At 39.6% G+C, this 17,094-nt stretch overlaps 1 pseudogene; it reads left to right on the top strand.

The window, feature by feature from the left end:
* The first annotated feature begins 16,311 nt into the window (after positions 1 to 16,311).
* LOC126026406 (uncharacterized) lies at positions 16,312 to 16,450 on the top strand (annotated as a pseudogene).
* Positions 16,451 to 17,094: the final 644 nt, after the last annotated feature.

The raw sequence follows: 17,094 nt of genomic DNA, 5'->3' as shown, positions 1-17,094 counted from the left end.
TACCCTTTCACATTACACAGGGTAATATTTACACAAGTGGTATAAACATATATATATATGTTTATATATATATATATGTATATATATAATGTAATGTCTCCAAAGTTTCTTCTTTATAACTTAAGAACAATGGCTTAAAAATCTCAATAGAATACATTTTAGCCCTCCGCCCCAATATGTCTCCAACCATCACTTGTCAGAAGCCCACTTCCCTCTGGCTAAGGTAAGCCAGAAATGACCCTACATAAACCTCATCACCACAACTTTGCAAACCTTATTTTACTGGGGCTGGGAAACAGGGAACCAAAAGACAGCTCTTTAAGCTGGACAGCATGTAAATGGCTTCTCCTTTCACTGCACCTCCAGCTGCTGCAGGTCAGAAGCCCATACTCCTCCTGATCAGGAGAGATCAGTGGGTTCTGAATGTACACTTTCTGGCCTAACCACACTGCCCCACAAACCCTGCTGGCACTTCAGTTTATACCAGACTGTCCTAGGAAGACCTGGCCCAACATTTTATCCTTAGAAAATTTATATCACTCAAATCAAAAGAAAAACCAATCAAACTAAACTGCAACATCTATACCATACTTGGGTAACCTTCATACCTAGAATACATAAACACTAAAACAGATTTTCCTCCAACTACTTCCTACACAATTAAACAGACCACATTTATAAAAAAACACCCTGAAACTCCAGAACCACAACCCCCCCTAAATAACAATGGAAAAATGAAGGAAGACACCAGCATCTGGGGATATGGAGAGAATTCCTAGTAGATTCCCAAGTCCTCCAAAATGCAAGAATTTCATAAGTGAGGAACCAAAGTCAGCAATTAATGTCTTAGTAATAGAATTCAAAAAGAATCACTAACCAAAGAAATTAAGTAATGCATAGATGAACAATTCATCTAACTAAAGAAGAACTCTATCAGAAGATATGCAGTCTATACAAATGGATCTATGAGGGCTAAAATATATACTAGCAAGCCACAGTAGCAAAATTACACACATAGAATTGCATGGATGAAGTTGAAGATAAAATGCAAGCCAGCAACAACAAAGATAGGAAAAGACATTGGGAGAAAATGTAAGATACTTAAGGAATGAAGACAAAAGAAATAATCTGAGTCTAGCAGTATGGGGTTCGGCAGGCCCCCGCCATGCCAGAGGCCTTCTTAACCAGGCCTGGGGGGGTGCAGGACTTGGGTAACCCCAGCACCCCTGTACCACCTTGCTCCAGATCTCCAGGGTTTCCCCGGGCCACATGCCTGGGCGAGCCGTGAGTTGGGCCCCTTGGTGGAGCTTGAAGGTACCCTAGGCTTGCCCCCGTTATCCACTCAGCTCCTTAGGGAGGGTCTGGGTGGGACTCTGAACTTCTGGCCTCCCAGCTTCTTGAAGTCACTGGTAATCTCTTTCCAGTCTATATTTATAATTGCCCCCACGTGCACAAGAAACATTAATAGTACTCACTATCATTGAATTATGTTTTTATGTATGCAGAATGTCCAATTTGTACTCTGCCCTTTTGCATACCCCTTCAAAAGATCATATTTCTCTTTAACTTACTTAACTCCTATTATCATTACTCCTCATTTACTCTTTCTAACTTAAGTACTGTAGAGTACTAAGTCACAGACCAAAGTGGTGCCCTGGAGTTAACACCCACCCAACTATTTTAAAGGGCATAAAAAAGACACATGTCTTTTCAACATTTTATGGGTGTTTTCTTTGACGGCCATAACTTTTGCTGAATATTTTCTTATACAGTGACAATCCCCACCCATGTTTTTTATCTTCTCTTTGTGAACTGCTCAATATGAAATTTGGTGTGGAAGAATCCCTCAGTTTAATGCTTATGTTTGAACCAAGTAATGGGTATTGTTGGAAATGTTCTTATGCCCTCATATACTCTGATAGCACCACATGGCTTTATTTCTTGTTTGCTTAGGCACACTAAAATGAGAAAATTCTATACATACCAATAAGTTCTTATCTAATAGAGATGGGAACACACAAATCTTGTAGTGCAATGGGACCTTACACCCTGAACATTGACATAAAGACCTGGCACAGGCCTCAGAGAAATGGGCATTCTCCATTCACCCCTGATCTAGAGAAGACATCTACAAAACATCCAAGGTTGTATATAACATCACCTAGAGGCTTTACTCTACCAGGGAAGACCCTACAGCTGCTCTGACATCGATCTACTCAAAAGAGACTTCCCTTAACACTGAGAAGACTTAACAAGAACAATGACCTGCTTACTGGACAGGGCTTGCTGTATTGCCCCTTAATTGTGAGGTTTGTCTATAACATAACCTGGAAGCAATCCTCCACCACAGAAGAACCTACCACTGCTCAGACATTGACCTGCTCAAAAGAGACTTCCCCTAACACTGAGAAGACTTAACAACAACGACCTTCTTACAGGACAGGGCTTCCTGCATTGCCCTTTAATGGTGAAGTGAAACGAGAAGACACTCCACATCATGACTTCAATGTAGGATATGCAGATTCCAGGATCTTTAATACAGAAACATGATACCAACAACAGAGACTGTGTGAAAAGTGTCTTGGCACTACGGAAAATGTCTTGGATTGGACAATAACTTGCCTGAAGCCTAGAGTTGGTCTTATGCCAGGAAACTTCAGGGGTAGGATCTCTTTGTATTTAGGCCAAGGTTATTCCTTTCCATGCCTCTCATATTTTGGTGGGCCTATGCAAACAACAATTGCCACTCTAACACCGTTTTACTGTGCTCCTTTGACTCTAATCCTTAAAAAAAAAAAACCACTTAAAATTTGAGGTTAACTTAAGCTAATATGCATGTACATGAAAATGTAAAAAATACTATGCCTCTAATGTTTAAGGAGTTATGTAAGTTTTATGGCTTTAGATTGTCTTGTGTGCTGTTAATAAATAGTATAATGTGTTACAATCTGGGGACTTGAGGGACAAAGTAATTGTACATGGATTCTGTTTTATTTATCTTAACGTTCTTTGGCTGAAAGTTCAAAGTTAAGATATCAGCAAGGGGACTTCTTCTGAGAATTATGTTATGGGTGATTGTCCTTCCACTGTCCTCTTTCTTTGCATCTTTTATTCTTTTATTCTCATAATTCAAAATAAAAAATTAAAAGAAAAAAGAAATAATCTATGATTTATAGGAATACCAGAAGGGGAGGAAAAATGGAAAGGGAAAGAACAAGTATTGAGGGAAATAATAGCAGAGAATTTTCCCACACTCTGGAAAGTGACACTGGTAGAAATCCAAAAGTCAAAAAGAGTTGCAAATAAAATAGACCCCAATAGACCAAGACATATAGTAATCCATACGGCAAAATAAAAATTAAAAAAAAAAAACAAGAGAGATAAATTCTTCAAAGAATTAAGGGAGAAAAATAAACCAAGTACAAAGCAAAAAATTCAATTCAAGCAAAAAAGACAGTGGAATAACATATTTAAATTACTGAATGAAAGAAACTTCCAACCTAGAGTCCACTACCTGGCAAAAATCTCATTTAAATGGGAGGGAGGACTAAAAACATTCTCAGATAAAAAAGATCTAGTAATATTTGCACTAACCAAACTAGCTCTAAACTGACCTAGAGATAATTTACCCAACCCAAACACCCAATTGTAACAATAATCCTAAACAATAAAACAGCACAGCAACCTTCTCTTTCAATAATCTCCTTAAATATCAATGGATTCACCTTAAAAGACACAGAGTATAGGGTTGGATCATAAAACAGAAATTGGATATCTGCTGCCTATAGGAAACATACTTAAAAGATTAGGATAAATACAGGCTTAGAAAAAAAGAATGGAAAACAATTATTTCAGCCACTGGGGGGGGAAATCTGGGACAGACATACTTATGGAAGACTCAATTGGGGGCTGGAGTGGTGGCACAAGTGATAAGGTGTCTGCCTTGCACACGCTAGCCCAGGACGGACTATGGTTTGATCCCCTGGCTTCCCATATGGTCCCTCAAGCCAGAAGCAATTTCTCAGCTCATCACTAGGAGTAACCCGTGAGCGTCACTGAGTGTGGCCCCCTAAAAACTAAGAAAAATTTAAAATAAATAAATAAGACCCAATTGCATTTAACCTCAAGAAAGTGCACAGAACAGAGGGGAGAGCTGGTCTTGGAGACCACACATGCTAGGAGTTTGCCCCTTGCACTGGTATGTGGTGGGCACTAGGCTGGATAGCTAGCCAAAGAACCCCCCGGACTGCCAATTAGTCCAGGGGGCCAGATTCCCCCACGCCAGAATGGTCTTCATGGCCACATCTGGTAACCTGGGCCTTGGGGGATGGGATGGGGTGGAGGAAAACTCCTCCCCTCTCCATTCATTTGCAAGCTACAGAGGTGAGAGCTGGGCTTGGAGACCCCACATGCCAGGATAGCTAGCCAAAGCAGATTTATCTCAACCATCGCAGACCCTCTGCAGGGGTGTCCTTTTCTTTATTTTTTTAACCGATAACCATTTTCAAAAGTGTGTGGGCTCATTTGCGCCCATGCGACATATACCGTCTTTAACATCGTTCAAAAATATTCTAATTCTTCACTATAGGAAAGGAAATGGAATATCCTATATATGGAGGATAGCACTCAAATAGATCTCTAAAGTCAGCGTCTAAGTGAAAGTTACTTTCTATACAGTTGTCCTCTCTGACTGCTGAGCCTTATCTTTAAATATTTCATCTATACAATGTATATAGCCCCTCTTCTATATTGCCTTTCCACACCCAGAGACCTTTCTACTCCCCCCATATCCCAACCCGAATTTGTTTTCTCCCCCTTATTTGTTTTCTCTTTACCCTCAGTTTTTAACCTATTAGGCACCAAGACCGACCTTCTTCACAACAGACCACCATCCAGCTCCTCAATGAAAGACACACTCTTGATCCCTCATCTTGTGTCTCAGCAAGAAACCACAACCAATAAGCCTCCTGACTCAAGCTTGTGACCCCTTTCACCCCTATCAAATCATGGACAGTTACATGATACAGGATTCAGCTGCAGCAAAACCCCCAATTCAAGGACACTAGAGGACTCTGAAATGCCGCAAATCATATCTTAAACTCTAGACCAAAGTCTGTGATACGAAAAAGTACCTTGGCTTTCACTCCCCACAAGAATATCTCAGAAGACCTAATAAACATACAGATAGCCTCCCCCATTACTTTCTTTCTTCAAATACCTTTTTTCCCTTTTTATTTCTCAATTTCCTTTTTTTTTATATCTCAATTTCATCTATATATTCTATATATACATATATATACATATTTTCTCTAACCTCACCAGTTTTGGTGCTGCTTAGTACAAAATCTAAGAAAACGTCTTGCCTGGAACAAAAGCTCAGACCACACCACAAATACTGTACGTGTAGCCTGTCATCCTTACCCGAAATAGCATAAGCAATAAAAAAGGACATCATATTTTTTGTATAAGCACAGTAAATAAGAGGAAATTATGGACTCAGACACAAGATCTTATCTTCTAGGATAAGAACTCACACTTTTTATACAAGGGTGACTCCCATCCTGGACATATGTCATGTGGATATAACTCAGTCTCCACGAGATTGGACAGTGTTAGTTCATTCTCAAATCCCAGATCCCAGACGTAGAACTGAAACAACCCCCCACAACAACAACAAGAACTAATCTGTGTTGGGAGATATACTTGTGCCAGTGTTAATATGACAACGAGGAAATGACAACTGACCTAAAACCAGGAGGTCCTATCACATCGCCTAACACTAAGTGAAAATCAGAAGATGTATCATCCTTTGAACTATGAAAAATAAGAGCACTACCTACAGAAAAATGACTTTGACAACCGTGACTGGGAAAATCCTACCCTAGGCTATAGCCCAGGTCTCCTAAAAAAATCAAGATTTTTTAATGCAGAGGCCCAATTCTTACAACAGAGACTGAGCAGAACCTTTGGAACCATAATTTCCTAGACTTTGGCTTAGGGAATGAGCAAAAATATGGAGCATATGATACAAAAAAATCTGAACACACCAACAATGTTGGAACAGTACCTCTAGAACCTTAAAGACTCTATCCTAGGCCTTGTCCTAGGACCTGCGCAAATACCAAGATTGCTTGCTACAGTGGCCTTGTTTTCTCATCCACAACTGAGAGGAAAGGTTCCTGACACCACAAAAACAAAACAAACAAACAAACAAAACAAAACAAAAAAACCAACCCTGGGATATGGCAATGAGAAAGTATGGAGCCAGTGGTTGTTCCCATGACAATATGCTTCAAGAGTAGAGAAACCCTGAATCTCTTAGGCCACGGAAATTTCCTTCCATCCCCAATACTTACTGTGCCTACACAAAGAAAAAAAAAATGGTGGGGTAACACCAAGCCCTGCCACTGCACCACTTTTTCTGGTTTTGTTTTGCTTTAATTTTTGTTTGTTTTTTGATATTATTTCACTTCTCTTTTTTTTTAATATAATTTTTATTTTGATCATAGTGTCTTACATATTGTTGACAATAACATTTTAGGTACATATTTACATAAAATCAGGGGGGATTCCCATCCCCAAATTGCCCTCCCTACCCCTCCGTTTTTGTCCTACCTCCCATTTCCTCTTCCCTCACCCCCAGGGCGGCTAGAATATGTGGTCCCCTCTGTATCCAACCCACTACTTAGTAGTCTTGCACCTGTTTGGTCTTGATGACTCCATTATCTCCCCCTCTAACTGTAGGCAGGACTAGCTAGTTCAAGTTGTGTGTTTTTGCCTGAAAAGGAGGAGATAAATAAACTGGGGTAAGAGTCTAATACTCCCAAAATGGGTGGAATCCTTCTAGAGGCTCTCATCATCGATTTGGGAGATGAAGGAGAGAAAGAAGGTGAAACACTCCACCATACCAAAAAAGTGTCAATTATCCAGTGAGGACTCCAGCTATATCGATAAGCACCACAAAAAACAGACGAAAAACAAAGCAAAACAAACAAAAAACAAAATAAAAACAAACAAACAAACCAAAAACACGCCATGGTCTTGAAATAAGAAACATGGCATAGCACATAACGAAGGAAAAGAAAAGAATAGAAAAAAAATAAGTATAATTGGGGACAACGATTTCAATAATCACACCCAAACAGAGAAATCAACCAAATTAGATAGGTAAATAAAAATAATAATAACAATAATAAATGAAGGTAAAAGATATATATATGTATATATATACATATATACATAAAATACCAAGGTTTTGTGCTTTTTGCATTTTTGTTTTTTTTCCCTCCTGCCCTGGCACAGTAAATATTGGGGTCATTCGAAAAGGAATTCACATGGCCTAAGAAATATGGGGTTTCTCCGTCCTTGTAGTATACTGTCATGGGATCAGCTCTAGACTTTGCTCAGGATCATTTATTCTCCAGGTGGTGTTTTTTGGTGTGTGGAAGACTTCTGTTCTGTCCAGGGTGATACACTCAGAGCTCTGTGTTTAGAGGTCTCAGTATCTGCACAGATCCTGAGGTAGGACTTATGGTGAAGTCAGTCTTTGTGGTTCTAGAGGTTCTGTTACCTCAGTGTCGTTTTAGTCCATCTTCTGTGGTTGGTGACCTTGGTCTTTGCACTGAACCTAGGATGGCACCTAGGTTAGCGTCTTTCTTTGTGCTTCCAGAAGGCCCATTCTGTTGCAGTTGTCTCTGTCAGACCTTTGGGACTGGGGATCATGCTTATTGTGCAAGTTATAGTTCAATCCCTAAACTAGGGCTTTTTTATTGGTCCCAAGATGTATACTGTCTGGTCGTGGTTCTAGTAGCCAGTCATCTGTAAGTCACGATCTTGGCTTTTGGACCTACCAAAGGGTGCCGAGTCTTCTGGTTTTGTCTTGTCGTTAGCTGGTAAGGTAGGCTAATCTGTTCTAAGGTCAAGTTGTTCACATTTTCCTCTTTATCAGGATATCATGTTAGCGCTGGCCCTTGTTGTTGACCCCGCAGTATTAAGGCTGTCCCGGATGGAGTTTGTTTCCTGCAGCTGTTGTGAAGAGCTGTGCCGATTCTATGTCTGGGATCCAGGGTTCAAGGCTGGATGACTGGCATCTAATCATCTGAGGTCTAAGTGATTCCACATGACATATTTTCAAGGTAGGAGATACCCCTGTATTGTAAACAACTATGAGTTCCTATCTCTAGTAGATAAGAGCTCTTTTTTTTATATGTAAGATTTCCCCATTATTTAGTGTCTTTGCAGGGGGAGGCGGAGCTACATTGTATTGTCGGTGTGGTTGGGGGTGGACAGAGGGGATAACAGACACAGGTCACATACCCAAAAATGATAAAAAAAATAATAATAATAAAATAAAATAAAATAAATAAAAATGTATGTGCTCGCAAATGTATATATAAGACCAACATTTAAAAAAAAAAATAAATAAATTTTAGAGGAAATAAAAAGAACTAAAATGAGTTAGCGAAGTTTTTAAAGGACCAAAGTGGTGCAAAAGACTACCTTACATTTGGGGGAGAGCAGGTAACGAGGTGGTGTATTACAGGTCTTATGCCTATGTTGGAAGTACAGTTTTTCCCATTGTCTTTTGGGTTTTTCTTGTGATGTGTGGGTTCCCAGGCATCTTCCTATCACACCCCCTGACCTTCTTCAGGTTGGTAAAAATTTGCGGCAGGGAGGTCTTGGAAGAGTTCTTGCATTGGGGATACTTTTGGACCTAGGACCGGTTTCAAGAAATAGTCCACGTTAGGGGGAGTTGGTAGGGAGGGCCTCGCAGCATGAGTCCGAAGGGGAGTTGGCTGTCTTTTCTTTCCCGGGACGAGGTGTGGGTTTGACTGGGTGTCCCTTCTCTTGGGTGCTGGGTACTGGTTCGTTGGGGTAGGAGGTCGATCTTGTTGCCTAATAGATTAAGGACTGAGGGTGAAGTGTTTTAATATAGAGGGAGGTCTGGATGGGATTGAGGGGTGGAGGGATAGTTGGATTTCCAGAGGGGGGAAAGGGTAAGGTGTATGGAAGGGGTAGGGAGGGAGAAAAGAGAAAAATACATTAGAAAGAAAGGGAGAAGAGAAAGGATAGAAAGTAAAGAAAAGAAGAAAAAAGAAAAAAAAATAACCAAGAAAGTGGTGAGAAGAGAGGAGAAAATAGCAAGGGAATGCTGGTTTGCTTGAATGTGTTCAGTGAATAGAGCATGTAGTTTGGGTCTGTACGTCGCTGTTACTGCTTCAGTGGTCTGACTGGTCACGTGCTTGAAACCCTAAAAGAAGGTAAACCTAGAGATAAAGTGTATGTTAAAGAGTTTTCTCAGGGCCATCTCGTAGTGCAAACTGGGTATGGTATCTCGTGTGGTATCCCGAGTTGCCATCTTAGCTTGTCCACCCTTTGTATCCAAGAACGCCTGTGGACAGAAAAGCTGAGAGGTTATTTTAAATATAGTAAGATAGAGGCATTAATACGTAGTTTTATGGGATGTTTCCATTGGAGTCAGTGGTTTGCCTTGGTATTCTTTACCTGTGTTCCTGTATACGATCTCTACAGGATTATTATGGGCCATTATTGTAGAAGGTTGATTACATACCTGTTCTCTCGATGCTGCTGTTCTGGTGTTGCTGTTTTCTTTGTGGTATAATGTGTAGTCGAGAGTTTGTGTTGTTCCTTTTTCATGTGTTTTGGGCACTGTTCCCAGGTATATGTTGACTATTACAGTGATTGGAGTTTCTACCCTGTTAGACCCTGTTATTTGATTGTTAAGTATTAGTTGTGATTGAGATGTATGTTCTATGTGCTTCAGAATAGTGCTACCATTCTGTGTTTATCTTTTGTCTTCTGACTTACTTCGTTTAACATAACATGATCTAAGTCCATCCACGTTGCTGCAAAATCTGTGATTGTATCATTTCTGACTGCCATGTAATATTCCATTGTGTATAGATACCACATCTTAATGATCCATTCATCTGTTGTTGGACATCGCGGTTGGTTCCAAGATTTGGCTATTATACTGAGTGCTGCGATAAATAGTGGGGTGCACACGTATTTTGGAATGAATGTTCTTCCAACTTGGGGGTATATACCTAGGAGTGCAATTGCTGGGTCAAAAGGGAGCTCAATTCTGAGTTCTTTGAGTACTCTCCAGACTGTTCTCCATAGATGTTGGACTAGGGGGCATTCCCACCAGCAGTGGATGAGAGTTCCCTTCATACTGCATCCACGCCAATAAAGATTGATCTCAGTATTTTTGATGTGAGCCATCCTCACTGGTGTAAGGTGGTATCTCATTGTTGTCTTGATTTGGATCTCTCTGATGATGAGTGAAGGTGAGCATGTGTTCATGTGTTTGTTAGCCATCCTTCTGTCATCCTCAGAGAAGTGTCTATTCATTTCTTCTCCCCATTTTTTATGGCTTTATTTGGTTTTGAGGGGCTCAGTAATCTGAGTGCTTTGTAAGTTCTAGATATCAGCCCTTTATCTGATATGTCTAGTGAAAGGATTTTTTCCCATTCTGTTAACTGTCTTCTTGCATTAAGTAAGGTTTCTTTTGCCATGCAGAAGCTTTTTAGTTTGATGTAGTCCCATTTGTTTATGTTTGCTGCTAAGGTTCTTGCCATTGCTGCTCCATTCCCGAAGACCTTTTTGATATATAGGTCTTCGAGTGTTCTCCCTATTTTATTCTCTATAAACTTTATAGATTCGGGTCTGATTTCAAGGTCTTTGATCCATTTTGAGTTGACTTTTGTATAAGGAGTGAGGTATGGGTTGATTTTCACTTTCGTACATGTGGTTTTCCAGTTGTGCCAACACCATTTGTTGAATAGGCTTTCTTTGTTCCATTTCAGATTCTTGCCTCTTTTATCAAATATTAGTTGGCTGTATATCTGGGGGTTTATGTCTGGGAATTCTGTCCTGATCCACTGGTCTGAAGTCCTGTCTCTTTTCCAGTACCATGCTGTTTTGATTACTATGGCTTTATAGTATAGTTTCAAGTTAGGTAAGGAGATTCCACCCAGCTTCTTGTTTTTCAGTATGTGTTTGGTTATCCTGGGTCTTTTGTGGTTCCAGATGAATTTTGTAAATGATTGTTCTAATTCTTTAAAGAATTGTGTCTGGATTTGGATAGGGATTGCATTAAATCTATATAGGAGTTTGGGTAGGATAGTCATTTTGATTATGTTAATTCTACCTATCCATGAGCATGGGATGTTCTTCCATTTCTTTAGATCGTCTTCAATTTCTTTCTGGAGTGTTTTGAAGTTTTCCTGGTATAGGTCTTTCACTTCTCTTGTAAGGTTGATTCCTAGATACCTGATATTTTTTGATACTATCTTAAATGGAATTGTATTTTTAATCTCTCTCTCCTCAACTTCATTTTTTGTATATAGAAACGCTACTGTCTTTTGTGTATTGACTTTGTATCCAGCCACTTTGCTGTATTGGCTGATTGTTTTACTGTGGACTCTTTAGGGTTTTTAATGTATATCATCATATCGTCGGCAAATAGAGATAGCTTGTGTTCCTCTTTCCCTATTTGAATTCCTTTGATTCCCTTCTCTTGTCGGATTGCTATTGCTAGAACTTCTAAGGTTATATTCAATAAGAGTGGAGAGAGTGGACAGCCTTGCCTAGTACCTGACCTTAGTGGGAATGCTTCTAGTTTCTCGCCATTAAGTATAATGTTGGCTGTTGGCTTTTCATATATAGCTGTAACTATCTTGAGGAAAGTTCCTTCTAACCCTATTTTGCTGAGTGTCTTTAACATGAAAGGATGTTGGATTTTGTCAAACACCTTCTCTGCATCGATTGATATGATCATGTGGTTTTTGTCTTTCGTGTTGTTGATGTGATGTATCAAATTGATTGATTTGCGTATGTTGAACCAACCTTGCATTCCTGGTATGAATCCCACTTGGTCGTGATGTATGATCTTTTTGATGAAGTGTTGGATTTGGTTTGCTAAGATTTTGTTAAGTATCTTTGCATCTATGTTCATTAGTGAGATTGGTCTGTAGTTTTCTTTTTTGGTGGTGTCTTTGCCTTCTTTGGGAATGAGTGTGATATTAGCCTCATAAAAGGAGTTGGGGAGGATTCCTGTTTTTTCTATGGTTTGGAAAAGCCTATGGAAAAGTGGTAGTAAGTCTTCTTGAAATGTTTGATAGAATTCACCTGTAAATCCATCTGGGCCTGGGCTTTTGTTCTTAGGGAGTTTTTTAATTACATCTTCAATTTCCTCTGAGGTGATTGGTCTGTTTAGGCTTTCTAGATCTTCCTTTTCCAGTCTTGGAAGAGGGTGTTTGTCTAAGAATCTGTCGATTTCTATTGGGTTCTCTAGCCTAGTTGAGTATAGTTGTTCATAGTATGATCTCATGATATGTTGTATTTCTTGGGGTTCTGTTGTAATCTCTCCCCTTTCATTTGTGATCCTGCTGATTTGGGTGTTTTCTCTCTTTTTTTTGGCGAGTTTTGCCAGTGGTTTGTCTATCTTGTTTATTTTTTCGAAAAACCAACTCCTGGTCTCATTGATTTTTTGTATTGTTTTCTTGGTTTCGATGTTGTTTATTTCTGCTCTGGTTTTTATTATTTCTTGCCGTCTGGTTGTGGTTGGATTTCTCTGTTGCTGTTGTTCCAATTCTTTGAGGTGATCTTTTAAACTGTTGGTTTTGTTATTTTCCTGTTTCTTGATATAGGCCTGTATTGCTATGAGTTTCCCCCTAATTACTGCTTTTGCTGTGTCCCATAAATTTTGACATGTTGTCTCTTCATTGTCATTTGTCTCAAGGAATCTTTTTATTTCTTCCTTGAGTTGTTCTTTGATCCAGCTGTTGTTGAGCAGCATGTTGTTTAATCTCCAGGTACTAGTTTTTCTCCATTGCTTCTTCTTGACATCAATTTTAACCTCTGTTGCATAGTGATCTGAAAGGGTACTTCTTATAATCCTTACCTTTGTGGTCTTATATAGGTTGGCTTTGTATCCTAAGACATGGTCTATTCTGGAGAAGGTTCCATGTGGGTTTGAGAAGAATGTGTATTCTGCTTTCTGGGGATGGAGGGCTCTATATAAATCTATTAGCCCTAAATCTTCTAATTTTTCATTTAGAGTTCTTATTTCTTTGCTATTTTTCTGTTTGGTGGATCTGTCCAGTGGTGATAGTGGAGTATTGAGGTCCCCTACTATTATCACATTTCCCTTCATGTGTTTCTCCAGGTTTGCCAGTAGTTGCCTCACATATTTTGTTGACTCTACAGTAGGTGCATAGATATTGACCAGGGTTAGTGTTTCTTGATCTAATGTTCCCCTGATTAGTAAGTAGTGTCCCTCTTTGTCTCTGATCACTTTCTTGAGGTTGAATACAATTTGGGCTGATATAAGAATGGCTATCCCTGCTCCTTTTTGTTTTCTATTGGCCTGAATAATTACTTTCCATCCTTTTATTCTAAGCCTGTGCTTATCCTGTAACTGTAGGTGTGTTTCTTGCAGACAGCAGAAGTCCGGTTTATTTTTCCTAACCCAGTTCTCTACTATGTGTCTTTTAAATGGAGAGTTTAGTCCGTTGACATTTAGGCAAATTATTGATAGAGAGGACTGGTGTGCAGTTGTATTGTGTGGAGTGGTTGTTGTTACAATCGGGGGTTTGGATTGTGTAATTCATCTCTGAGTAAGTCGCTTAGGATCGGCTTAATTTGCACAAATAGTTCAAGTTCGTTCATGTTTGAGAATGTTTTTAGTCTGCCCTCCCATATGAAAGATAGTTTTGCTGGGTATTGGACCCTGGGTTGGAAATTTCTTTCATTCAGTCGTGTAAATATGTCATTCCACTGTCTTCTTGCTTGAATTATTTCAAATGGAAGATCCGGTTTGATTCTTATGTCCTTTCCTTTGTACTTGAGGGTTTTTTCTCCCTTATTGCTTTCAGGAGTTCCTCTTTCTCTTTGTTTTTTGCCATTTGGATTATTATGTGTCTTGGTGTGAGTTTATTAGGGTCTATTTTATTAGGGACTCTCTTGACTTCCTGGATTTGTCCTGAAGTGTCTTTCCAGAGTGTGGGGAAGTTCTCTGTTATTATCTCCCTGACTACCTGTTCTTCCCCGTTCCCTATTTCCTCCCCTTCTGGTATACCCACAATTCTTAGATTATTTCTTTTGTCCTTGTTCATTAGATATTGGATTTTTCCTTCCAGTGCTTTGCCTTTTATTTCTTTGTTGGTTTCTTGATCATTTTTTGATTGTAGTTTTCCTTCGAGTTCTTCGATGTGCTTCTCCAACTCTGTGTTTCTGCTCGTAAGGCTTGTTACTTTGTCTTTTAAGTCCTTCACTTCTTTTTGTATGGAATCTCTCATGTTCTTTGACATTTCTTCTTTAATTTGGCTGATTCGTTCATCCATGGTTTTCTTATACTCGGTTGTTAGGGTTTCTTTCATTTCTTTTAGTAATTCTTGCATTTCCTTTCTCATGACCGCTTTTAGGTCTTCTTCCCGTGGATCTGTGCGTTTTGGTGGACTTGGAAACTTGATAGGATTTGTCATGTTGTCTCCAGTTATTAGGGATCTCCTTATTTTACGCATAATTCTTTGTATTTAATGGTGTGTTTTGGAGTGCGGTGGCTTCTAATTTCGGCCTGCTTTGGCCCTCTTCCTGAAGGTGTTTCTAGAGGGTGCTGTTGGGTGGGCTTGTTGAACCTAGCCCTTTCTCCTCCCCTTTGCTACCTAGAGTGCAGCCTTCCTGCTGTGGGTCTTGTCCCTTTCTGCTCCTTATTTCTGTCAGCGGTGCAGTTCCACTCCTGGCCACAATGGTTACTGGCGCTGTTGAGCCTAGCTCTCAGTCCCCCCTCCTTTCTCCGGGAGTCAATGGAGCTCCGCCCCCTCCACGCCTCCCTTGAAGGGTTCCCTCAGTCCAACCCTTCAGGCTCTGTCCTCACCCTTGGGGAGTCCCTGGTCCACTCCAGGGTCCAGGGGGGTGGACTGTTCTAGATCACCTGCGAGTCCAGATGGCTGGCCCTGTCTCCCCCGACTATTCGGGTTGCTCAACTTGCCTTTCCAGGCGCCCACCCGGGGGAAGGGACTCACTGGGGGGGTGGGGAGCCGGTCCTGATGAGAAGGAAACAAAGTCTCCCCCAAGCCGCACGAGGGAGCGAACTCTCACCCAAGCTGCACAGGAAACACAGTCTCCCCAAGGCCGTACTAGGGAGCAAACTCTCACCCAAGCCGTACAGGAAACAAAGTTTCCCCCAAGCCGCACAAGGGAGCAAACTCTCACCCAAGCCGCACAGGAAACATAGTCTCCCCCAAGCCGCAGGAGGGAGCAAAACTCCCACTTCTCTTTTTTCTTCCACTTTTTTCTTTCTTTTCCACTTTTGTGGATATTATTTGGTGATTTTTTCTTTCTATTTTAGTAGTTGATACCAAGTGTTTTCTTCTCTTTTCATTAATCTTTTTATTTCCAACAGAATAGCATAACTTGAATCATTCAGCCTCATATATTGAGGGGGGAAAATAATGATACAGGACCAGCCATATGAACATGTACTATAAGTAAAAAATGACCAGACCAAACAGAATAGATACCCAACCTATAACAAGCTGTAAGGTGGAGACCAGTTACACTAGGATAAATGAGGGGTATGTGGGAGACAAGCTGGGAACAGGAGTGGAGGGAGGACAACATTGGTGGTGGGAAAGCCCTTCATTCATTGTCACTATATACTGTAAATAATTTTGTGTAATCAACTTCAGTCACAATAAAAAATAAATAAAATGAAAAAATAAAAAAAAGAAAGTGCACAGAGTCAAAGATGGACACTACTTATTGATTAAGGGAACATTAGACCAAGAAGTACTAACTCTGATAAACACTTATGCATTAAATGTAGAGCCAGCAAAATAAGTAAGGTGCTTGATCTAGAGAAACATATGGAAGGCAATTTGATATAGCAGAAGACTTCAACACACTATTATTACCACTAAACAAATCCAGTAGGCATAACTCTATAAAAATATAAGAGCCCTAAATAAGAAACTAAAAATACTAGATCTAATTGATTTATACAGGGCCCTCCATTCTCAGAAAACAGAATACACATTATTTTCAAGTGAACATGGAACCTTCTATAGAATAGACCATGCCTTAGGACATAAATCTAAATTACATTAAGTCACAAATATAAGAATTATACCAAGTACCCTAAAAGACCACTATGCAACAGAGATCAAGATTGACTGCAGATGGTGTGGGGTGGGGAGGAAGGACACTTGGGATATTGGTCATGGGAATGTTGCACTGGTGAAGGATTTTATATATATATAAAATTTTAAAAAAAGGAAAAGATAAGGCCTCCCAATTCTTACCACAGGCTGTGTTCTTTACACTGACTGTATACAATAGAAATAGGAGGTACAGTAAATTCACCCCATATACACCTCAACACAGGTCTTTTGCCTGGTCTGTATTGCGAATTTGGGAGCAAAAAAATAAAATAAAATATTCTTATGTCAGTCTTATAAAATAAGATGGACTACAAAAATAAGATATGAAAAAAAACCTCACACCTGGAGACTAAACAATATGCTGCTCAACAACAGCTGGATCAAATAAAAAATCAAGAAAGAAATTTTAAAAAATTCTTGAGATGAATGGCAATAAAGAAACAAATTGCCAAAATCTATAGGATACAGCAAAATCAGTAATTAGGAAAAAATTCCTAGCAATACAGCCCTATGTCAGGAATGAAGAAAATGGCAAAATTAACAGCTTAAACGGACACCTTAAGTATCTGGAAATCCAGCAGCAAAAAAACTCAAACACAGGTAGAAGAAAAATAAACACCAGGGTAGAAATCAACAATATAGAAACAAAGAAAACAACATGAAAAGAAAATCAATGAGACCAGGAACTGTTTTTCAGAAAGAATAAAAGAGACATCCTGCTGGAAAAAGGAGGATAACAAATAAATTGGATCATAAATAAAAGGGAGATAAATTACAACAGAACCTCAAGAAATACAACACATCATGAGGGCCTATTATGAACAACTGTACTCAGGTAAGCTGGAAAACTCAGAAGAAATAGACAGATTCCTAGAAAAATATCATCTCCCAAGACTCAATAAGGAAG

Source organism: Suncus etruscus, chromosome 13 (genome assembly GCF_024139225.1).
Source record: "Suncus etruscus isolate mSunEtr1 chromosome 13, mSunEtr1.pri.cur, whole genome shotgun sequence".
NCBI lineage: Eukaryota > Metazoa > Chordata > Mammalia > Eulipotyphla > Soricidae > Suncus > Suncus etruscus.
This window is presented reverse-complemented; position numbering and strand designations above follow the sequence as displayed.